We start from the raw sequence: 10969 nt of genomic DNA on the forward strand, positions 1-10969 counted from the left end.
AAATAAAGATAAGAGTTATAGCAGAATTCTCTTCAGAAACCATGCAAGCTAGATGACAGTGAAGGGATAACTTTATAACCCTGAAAGGAAAAAAAGTGTTAGGTCAGAATTCTGTACCAGTGAAAATCTTTTAAAAATTAAGGATTAAAAAAAAAAAAAAAAGACCATCTCAGATAAGCAAGAACTATGGGAATTTACTGCTGACATTCCTGCTCTACAAGACAAGATAAATGACGTCCCCCAATCAGAAAGAATATGGTATCAGTCTGCCAACTGGATCTTCACCAAAAAATGAAGAGTACCAAAAATGCAAGGAACAAAGATAAGATAAACTTTTTTCCCCTTATTTTTAATTGCTATAAATTATAGCTGCCATCCAGAGGAAAAACAGTAGCATTGTATTGCACTGATAGCGTACGTGAAAGTAAAATGTATGATAGTAACATCAGGAAGGGTGGGAGGGAGGAATTAGGAAAATATTGTATTTGAAATGTATGTGAAACATCTAATGCTATTTGAAGGTAAACTCTGATTAATTTAAGATTTATATTGTAAACCCTAGGACAACCGCTAAAGTTTTTTTTAAAGAGGTAAAAGTAGTAAGTCAAGAGGACATAAAACAGAATGATAAAAAAAAATGTTCAATTAACCAAAAGAAGGCAGAAAAAGAGTAAAAGAGAAACAAAAAAGCAATTAAACAAGTAGAAGACAGCTAGCAAAATTACAATTTTAATCCAATCATCAGTGACCACATTAAAAGTGAACGGTCTAAACATACCAGGTAAAAGGTAGAGATGGTCAGATGCGATTAAAAAAAGTACGCCAGGTCTACAAGAAATCCATGTTAAATATAAAGACATGTAAGCTTCAGGTATAAGGATGAAAAAAACACGCCAATCACTAGCCAAAATAAAGTCAGAGTAGCTATCTTGACATCAACAGACTTTAGAAGAAGGAATATTATCACAGATAAAGCAGGACATTAAGTAATGGTGAAGGAGTCAGTTCTCTAAGAGGACATCACAGTCATAGACGAGTGTGTACCTAAACAACAGGGTTCAAATATATGAAGCAAAACTGGATAGGACGGGAGGGAGGAATAAAGTCCCAACTGTAGTTATGTCAACACTCTACTCTCACTGACTGTTAGACCAAGTAGACAGAAAAATCACTAACGGCACAGGAGACATGAACAATGCTGTCAACTCTCTAGGCTTCACTGATATTTATTGAACCCTCCACCCAACAGTACTTTTTGAGAAGAAGCATATAGGCAAGGGGAGCGAGGGCTGACAGAGAGAGACGGCTACGGAGCCGGGGGAGCACGGGAGACGTTCCACATCGTCCATTGTTGGGGAGATTCGCACTGAGGCCCAGGGAGATGCCCACACCCCTATTGGAAGGGCCAGGATTTAAAGACAATTGGGCCATGTGTCACCAAGTGTGTGGAGGCACCGGAACTCTTGCCACTAATCTTGGGTATAAAGTGGAACAAACACTTTGGAAACCAGTTTGGCCGATTCCTACAAAGTTAAACATACACCTACCTACGATCCAACCACGCACTCCTTGGTTTCGGTCCACACAGAGACCCTACCCAAAAGTGCACAATAGCCCCAACGTGGAAACAAGCAAGTGTCCACGAGGAGGTGAGAAGATAAACAGGCTGTGGAACTTCTCTGCAGAGGAGCGCCGTTCAGCAATAAAATGGAATTAGTTACTGATCTGCACTAAAAGCAGTAAACGTCAAAATCTCGTGCCAAGTGAAAGAAGCCAGACAGAATGTACATATAATGGCTCCGTCCTTGTGAGGTCCTGGGAGCACCAGAGGGGCACCAGTGCCTGGGCTGGGCTGGGCGGGAACAGGGAGCACAGACGACAGATGGCCAGGACACCCTGCGAATCACACACTGATGTATTTGTCCACCACATGGATGGTGCGGACGGGTTCCCAGGTGTACACAGATGCCACCCACATCAAATGCACGCTGTATCTCCAGCTTATCGTATGTCAATTACATGTCAATAAAGCTATTACAAACACTTCACTAGAGACAGTTGCACCCTGGCTGGGAGCACACGGTAAATAGCCATTAGCTGAGATTATAACCAAACGCCACCTTGTCATTGGTGGTGGTGGTCAAAATTAGTAAACTTTATTTAAGCTTCAAAAAGTAAAGTCACAGGGAAAAGGCAACCTCAGCTTTGCTCCTACTGAGGCTTAGGGGGAAGGACCCTGAGCAGGAATCACCCTAAGAACTTCAAGTCGCCCCCCCGCACCCGTCAAGCCGCAGGCCAGGAGGGGACACCGGGGTGGGGTAGGAGGGAGCCGCCCACACACATGTGGGACCACAACAGAAAGCCCGTCGGAAATGGACTCAGGACTTCACGGGGAACTTTGTCGCAAAGGGCTTTGTGACACACGGTTGGGCCTGGCACTGAGCTTCCAGAACCCGTGGAGTTCGCTGAGTGGGGGGGAGAGAGGGGTCTTCCGCTCTTCACAGCAAGCCCTTTCATCCACACCTGAGCTGATGCTAATGAGGTGACCCTGGGAGGATGGGGCTGTCGCCAGGGGAACCAGCCACAGGATCAGAGGTCGGCCCTTTCAGCCCGGGGAAGGGAGAGGGGCTGGAGACTGTATGCTTCAACAATGGCTCATGCTTTAATCCGTCGTGCCTGCGCGCTGGAACTTCCATAAAAGCCCTACACGGAAGAGTTCAGAGCTCAGAGAGCTTCTGGCTTGGTGAACACACCCACCTGCCCAGGCTGTGACGCACCCCACGCCTCGAGGACAGAGCTCGTGTGCTCGGGATCCTGGACCTCGCCCTGTGACCCCTTCATCTGCTGTTCACTTACCCCCGTTATAGTAAATAAAGTGCTTTCCTGGGTTCTGTGAGCCATTCCAGCAAGTTATTGAATCCGAAGAGGGGTTCGTGGGAACCTCTGCTTTGTCGCCAAGCTGGGCAGAGGTGTGGGCATCCAGGGACCCCATCCTGGCAACTGGTGTCTGGGGGGCACAGTCTTGCGGGACTGAGCCCTTAACCCATGGGGTCTGCACTAACTCTGGGTGGTTAGTGTCAGCATTGCCTGGTGGGGGAGCCCACACGTTTGGTGTCAGAACTGCTGTGCATAGAGGAATGGTTTTCCTTCAATGCCTTGCCAGGGGGTGGGAGGGCCGCGGAGGCCACCCTTGCCCTGGCCAGCGGCCACCGTGTCTGCCCACCCTCGAATCCCCCCCACTGTCATCGGCCAATGGCTGGGCTGGTAGGTGAGAAGACTGGGAGGTTGGGGAGTATTATGAGGTGGTGGGTGACCAGGTGGGGATGGTAGGAGACCGTGTGGGGAGGTGGGGTGCTCCCCTGAGCTGGGGCCGCAGGAAGGACAGGGTGGGCTGTACTTTGGCAAAGGGGGGCTTAGCTTGGGGAGCCCGGGGCGTGGGCTGGAGACTGCGGGTATCACGGGCTGGAAGGGGAGGAGCTTGGAGAGGCTGGGGGTGGCTGGGAGGTTGGGCTGTCAGTAGGGCCGGCCAGCGTGTGGTTAGGGCGAGTCTAGCAGCTGAGCGACCCGGGGCTGCACTGGGAGCTTGGTGCCTGGGATGGAGACTAGGGAGCAGGAAGGCAGGTGGGGAGCACGAGGCACCCCGAGGCGTATAGACCCCGGGGCAGCAGGGTTTGTGCACACGTGTTGCTGAGGGGCTGGGGCACGTGGTACCACCTGGTAAGGGGATGTACGGGCTCAGGGGCAGCGGGCCCAGGGAACCTGTGGGAGGCCCTGGCAGAAAGTGACCGGGCTGAAGCCACTGGTTCTGAAGCGGCACCAGGAGGGAAGCCAGCAGCTCCTGGGTCCTTCCTTCCCGACACTGAGCACGAGGTGCCACAGCTGGCCTCCAGCGGGTTCCAGGCGTCATGGCAGGAGAAGCCGAGGAGCATGCCGGGGTGTCCAGCAGCCCCCCGCCGGCCCGTGGCTGGGGTCCTCACGCCACACTGGCCCATCTCCGCCATGGGCAGGAGGTCAGTGCAGCCAGTGCAGGGGAGCCGGTGGCCCAGCATGATGCACTCAGATGCCCTCCGGGGGCTAACTCTCCCCGACTGGTGTCCCCCAGACTCCAGTTGCCAGGATGGGGTCCCTGGGTGCCCACATCTCTGTAAGCACAGCCACTGTCACCCCAAAGGGACATGTCCTGAGGGGTCCAGTGTCCTGGAGTTGACTCCATGTAGGGGGACGAGCATCGAGTGGCCAGCATAGGTCTTGGTGGCACACAAGAGAGCCGAGTGCCGGTCACTGATGTGGGCACCGTCAGAGGGGCCAGGTGGGGGGCAGCTCCTACCCCATGGCTCTCCCTGTGGCCCCTGGGAGGAGCTGGGATGCTGGCTGCCGCCTCACCCCCACCCCAGAATTTCTGGCCTTCCAGAGCCATCGTGACCCACACTGGGACACTGCTGACAGGGCCATGGCCTGGGGGTGGCCCTGGCAGGGCTGGTTCCCTCTGAGGCTGTGAGGGAGAGTCCTTCCAGACCTCCCTTCCGGGATCCTTGGAGTCCGTTGGCTTTAGAGCCATCGCTCCAATCCCCACCTCTGTCTTTACGAGGTGTCTCCTCCCTGTGTGTCTCTCAATGTCTCTTTCTCTCTTCGTACATGGACACCTGTCATATTGGATTAGTGCCCCCACCACTCCAGTGCGACCTCATCTTAACCAATTATACCAGCAAAGACCCTATTTCACAGTAAGGCCACGTACTGAGATTCTGGAAGGATATGAATTTTGTGGGGACACTAGTCAACTCAATGCACCAAGCACTGGCGAGGCAAATAGGACTACTGTTTTCTAGAAGGTCACTCCGAGAAGATGACAAACGAAATGTTTGATTTGCATCCGTATGTGAAAAAATAAAAAGCTCGTAGCAAATGAGTGGGTTTGGAACCAGGGGATTTTTCTTGCAGTTACAGGAATTCCTTTTTTAAAACCCTGTTCCTCGCAGGGATCAGATGCTGTGACGCCCCTGTTTCCCCTGGAGGCTCAGCACAGGCCGCTAAAATTCAATGTCAGCACCTGTGTCCCTTGGCCTGAGGTTTCTTCTGGAAGTGCTGAGCAATTAGCACACTCTCATGCCCACCCTGCAAGCTGTTTACTAAATACAGCAGATCCCTTTCCCCTGGAAATTCATTAAAGAAGATTTTCATAAATGGAGAGAAATACCCTGTTCATGAATAGGAGGACCAAATCGTCATAAAGATGTCCAGTGTCTCTAAAGGTGTTCAGGCTCAATGCAATTCCAATAAAGTACCAGAGTTTTTGGAACTTCACAAATTGAATCAAGATTTGTATGAAAGAACCAATGTCCATGAATTGTTAAGTTATCTAGAAGAACCAGGTGGGGAATTTGCCCTGCTAGGTATCAAGATGTATTAAAAGATACAGTAATTAAGGCAGTGTAGTATCAGCAGGGGGATAGACAAAGAGATTAACCAAACAGCGTAGAAGGCCCCAAAGCCCACCCTCACGGATATGGAAACAAATGCAGTTAACGCACTTACAGCTCAGCGGGAAAGGATCGGCCTTACAAAGGGTGCAGGAATGTTAGTACGTACGTAGTTAAGAAGGAAACTGAATCCTGCTCTCAGAATGTGACTCAAAAATAGTAATAAATTCCAAATACATTAAAGGAATGCAAATGGAAAAGTATTTTAAACTGAATATATAGAAGAATATTTAATGATCACAAGGGGAGGAAGGATTTCTTAAAACACAAAACATTCATCCATAAATAACAAGATTGATACATACGACTACATTAAAGAACTGTTCATAAAAAGACACAAGTATGAAAGTGAAAAGACAAGCTGAAAACTGAGATAAGACATTTGCCACAAAAGGTTAGTATCCTGAATACATAAAGAACATCTACACATTTTAAAAGGAGAAAATCAAATGACATAAAAGAAACACAAAAACAAATGTCACAGAAAAGATGTAGGAATGGCTCATAAAGAGATGAAAACTTGCTCTTCCCCATTAGTAAACAATGCAAATTAAACCTACGAAGAGATTCCACTGGGTACTCACCCCACGTTGGTAAGGATGGGGAGCGATTGGAACTCTCCTACACCGCCGATGGGCGTGTGGGGTGGTGCTGCTTTGGAAGACTATTTGACATTTCCCAGTAGATTTAAAGATACACTTGCCACACCATGCTGCAATGCCATTCTTAGACACGTAGTCTGGACCAGTGTTTTTCAAACTGTACACCCATTAGTGAGTGATGAGATCAACTTCATAAGATGGGGAAAGCAGTGGTGATGGTGATGGTGGTCATGGTGATGATGGTGCTGGTGGTGATGGTGATGGTGGTGGTGGTCATGGTGATGATGGTGGTGATGGTGCTGGTGATGGTGCTGGTGGTCATGGTGATGGTTGTGATGGTGGTGGTGGTCATGGTGCTGGTGGTCATGGTGATGATGGTGATGGTGATGGTGGTGGTGATGGTGCTGATGGTCATGGTGATGGTGGTCGTGGTGATGGTGGTCATGGTGATGGTGGTGGTGGTGATGGTGGTGCTGGTGGTGATGATGGTGATGATGGTAAGGACAACAGCAACAATAATAGAAAATAGGGTAGTAAATGTCAGCAAACATTGCACAGTCTAGGGTAACTATTCCTTCATAACCATTGGTTTCAGTCATGTGGGTGTGCCCTGTGTCACCATGAAAATATTGTGGTCAGAAAGTTTGGAATACACCGTCTAGAGAAACACTTTCATCTGGTATGTGTGTATCAGGTGACACGCACAAGAAGGATTATAGGAGAAAACACTGGAACCAACCCAAAGTCCCCCGGCAGGGAGTACTCTACAGATGTGCATGTGAACTCAGACAAGTGGCTGCTCTTGCCGAGACACATCCCCACCCTCCCCTCTGCTCTGTACCTGAAAACCACACTTCCCGGGCTCCCTTAGCAAGGGGCTGTAGTTGAGCTTCAGCCCATGGAGGTGCTGGCTGAGATGGGAGGGTGGGAGGAGGGGAAAGCCAGGGCTTCTTCCATCTTTCTTGCCTCAGGGGGCCTGTAGGTGGGCGACTGCAGCCCCTCCATGGTCAGGACCCCTGCCCAGCTGGCTCCCGCTCTGGTGACAGCGTCTTTCCTTGTTCATCTCTGGCAGCCTGAAGTTGCCCACTTGAGGTTTCGGCCCTCTCCCCTTCATGTCCAGCTCCGCTCATTAAATTCTGTCAATAACCGAGTGGGGAAAGTGAGCAGAGGACATGCAGTACGATTCTTTATAAAGCTCGGAAAGTGAAACCAAGTGATTTACAAGTCTCCGTGCGCATGGTGTTCATTATAAAGAGTGATGGGGAGAGGCTTGTGGGGGACGGGACTGGCCCTCTTCTCGAGGTGGCAGGGCAGCAGACACCTTTGGGCCCCCCCAGATCCCGGGGCCTTGCCAGTTCAGGGCACCCCGCCGGGAATTCAAGAGCAGCATCTGTTCTTCACCTGCTGGAGGGCTTTCTCAGACCCACACAGTAAGTCAGGATGCCGGCTCCCTCGCCATCGTGGGGGGCATCCCTGAGCCTCGGGGTCCACAGGTGTCTCCAGGGCCCAGGCTGGCTTGGTCACCAGCCCTTCGATGGCTGCTTCCCTCCCATCCTCCTGCCCCACTGCCCACCTGTCTGTGTCTCCTGGGGTCACCTCCTTGGCTGGAATCCTCATCTCAGAGTGGCTTCTGGAGCCAGTGGAAGAGACAGTGGTGTATTTGGGTGCAATTTTTAAGTTGTTATTCTTTAAACTCCGTGTATGTATTATAAACATACTTCTGGGTGTATGATGTCTTTTACAACAAGAAAAGTAAATTAAAATGTGTAAGACCAGAATTACAAATGGGGATGAATTTTTGTGATACAATGTGGACACTCCAGGAAAGTTCTTGGTTGAAGAGGGGCATCCCAACCAGTTCCCGTCCTGTGCCACCGGACCCGTGACGGGACACATGAACACTCCTGAATCACTCAGGGAGACCTGGGGGTGCTGGCCCAGGACGGAGCCCAGGAGGGGGTGGACCCAGATGCCCCTGCCTGCCCCCCACCCTGCCCAGCCCCCTCTGTCTCCTCCTCCTCCATTGTCCCCCTTCCTCTGAGCTCACACCCACTTCCCCATCTGCTTCCCCTTTTCCTGTTTTCTGTCGGGCCCTTCTCTCTGCCTCAGCCTCCCTCTGGGCTTTCTGTGGATGAAGGAGGAGGAAAGGGCGGGTGCAGGGCCTGGCGGGCAGAGAGGACACCGACGGCCAGCTGTGCCCTCTTTCCAAGGCCTGAAGGATGCCAGGCTCGGCCCTTCCCTCTGGCCAATTTGGCTTTGGACTCCGCCTGTGCGGGAAGGAGGCTCTGGAGGGTCCCATTCCACTCACTCGCTGCAGGGTCCTTGTCTGCACCCTGACAAGCCTGTACAAAGACCCTGTAGAGACGCCCTCAGCCGGTCTTGATTTTATTTATGGCAAAAGGAAAAGGAAACAAGGCCGGGAAGCCAGCCAGTCCTGAGTCACAGGCTGCGAGCTACAGAAATACCGTGACAGGGAGCCGCCTGGGCCCCTGGGCAGGTGTGAGCTCCTTCCTGGCTGTGTGGGCCCCACCCCTTGTGCTGGTGGCAGAGGTGCTGCGCCCCTTGAGGAGGCCTGGAGAGGAAAGCCCAGTGATGGTGAAGGTTCCCAGGGTGCGCAGTGGGGACAGGCCAGGGAGAACGCCCTCTGACCACCCAGGCAGCACTTGTGGTGGAGGGATAGGTGCCTGGGATCCCCAAACACACGGTGGACTCCTTTCCTCAGGGACAGCTGGGCTTCAACCCTCCCACTCACCCAGCACCTCCAGGGGGACCAACGTCAGTTCACCAGCAAACGAGCACGCCCAACCCCCGAGCTCAGGGGATATCTGCGGCTAGCACTGCCCAGGGCCCCGTGGGGACAGGGGACATGGCCGTGGTGCTTGCCTGGGTTCTGGGGGCTGCGAGGGACCACACCTGGTAATCAAATGGGCATGCGTGTGCATGTGTGTGCGTGTGTGGGTACGTGAGTGTTTTCTGGTTTTCTTATAGTAACTCCGAGTTCTACCACCCTTTTTAAGGCATGAAGTCTTTCTTCTCACGCCCAGAAACCCAACAGCCGTGTAAACTGGTTTCTTTTCCATCCCTCCTCCCCCCTCCCTCCCTCCCTTCCTTTCTTCCTTCTTCCTTTATGTCAAGAGCACGTTTCGTCAACATAGATTAAGAGCCATACAAATGTTCAGATTCTCTAATGCCGTGTTGTTCCTGGGCTGAATCGCGAGGAAGTGATTCAGGTGACTCCCAAGACACATTCAGAGAGAGGTTCAGCAGGACGTTATGTACCCCGACAAAATGCAATGCAAACAACCAACGATTGGAAATGACTTGGGTGAGTTAGGGCGCGTCGACAACGGAACATGATGCAAGGTTGAAAATTACTGCAATAAAGTCTATAAAATATGTGGATCACATCTTACTATTAAATAAAAAAGAACAAAAAAGTGAGCCCACAGTATGTCTAGTACTATAGCGACATGTGGACACAGAAAAACTAGTGGAGGGCAGAGACAACCACACATGCACTGCGGGTGTGAGGCAGGGGGGATACCCCCAAGCTCCCCTCCGTGCTCCCCTCCCCCACCTTCTCTCACGAGGAGGAGTGGAGATACACCTGAGAACTATAAATATTTATTGATTCCACTGTGTGTGCACCACTATGGTCCAGAGTAAATCAACGGAAAATGACACCCCGTCTCCAGAAACTTACAGTCGGTCAGGAGAGACTCATGTGCAATTTCAAAAAGGACAAGTGTCGTGACAAAGTCCTAATCATGTAGGGTGACTATGGAATTCACTGTCTAAACCGAGACAGCTGGGAGAGTGAAGGGGTCACTATTGAAAGCTACACCAGAAAAATGAGCACAACCTGTCCCTGGAAATCCACACCGACGGACAGCATCTCACCTGATGGAGGCCCAGGAAGGCTCGACCCAAGAGGTCACGCTTGACCTGAGCTTGGAGAGCACACAGGTGGACGCCAGGTGGACGGGGTGAGGGAGGGGGAGAGGACCTTCCAGATGAAGAAGGGGGCTTCTGTGAAGCACAGAAGCAGGGACACTGGGACGGGATATTCAGCTCCATGGAGCTCAGGCCAGAGCTGATGTTAAATTCCCTGATCGGTCCAGAGAAGAGCCCCCCAGAGGGGAACGTCCGTGAAGAGACATGACGTCCTGGTGTGCGCATGTGCCGAGCACGCACGCCTTTTATTTTCTGTCTGATGCTTTGAAATCCGGGCTCTGCTGCCCCTGGAGGGCCTGCCCCTCCCAGGTTAGCTAATCCTAGAGACAGAAAATATTTCTTTCAAATGCGAAGGCACCAATCAGAGCCCACACCCCCCCCCCCCCCCCCCCCCCGCAGGGCTCTCTCACTCTGGGCGGCTGTCCAACTGCCCTAATCACCCAGGCCAGGTGCCAGATACCTGGGGACAGCCCCTGCGCCCAGTATCTGCTGGAATGATTCAGACCAGCCAATCTCAAGCCTGCTGACCCTGCTCACCCATCCTTCCTGTGGAAACCACCATCTAACACTTGCCCACATTTTCCTCTCACTCCCTCTGCCTCCTGACCAGCCCTGGTGCTTCCGCATTTGGCCCTGACTGGTGTGACGTGTCTCCTGATTCTTGGGGTCTGTGGGTATAAACTTCTTCCTTCATGACATCATTTCTGTGTCTGCATGTCTGCACGTGGGATTAGAACAAGTTTCGATGCCCTTAAAACAGCACATGCACTGGGTACCTGCCAAGGGCCCGGCTGGCCTGGGGTGAGGCAGTAGGTAGAGCCAGGCTGCAGACCAAGCAGAGCCTAGGTTTTTCGGGATTTCATGGCTCTGCTGAGAAGTTGGGGTTTTATCCTGACAGGGACCGGCTGAAGTGCTTCAAACATCGGCCTGATT

The sequence above is a fragment of the Monodon monoceros genome, unplaced genomic scaffold (assembly GCF_005190385.1).
Source record: "Monodon monoceros isolate NGI ecotype Baffin Bay Population unplaced genomic scaffold, NGI_Narwhal_1 Super_Scaffold_11, whole genome shotgun sequence".
NCBI classification, from domain to species: Eukaryota; Metazoa; Chordata; class Mammalia; order Artiodactyla; family Monodontidae; genus Monodon; species Monodon monoceros.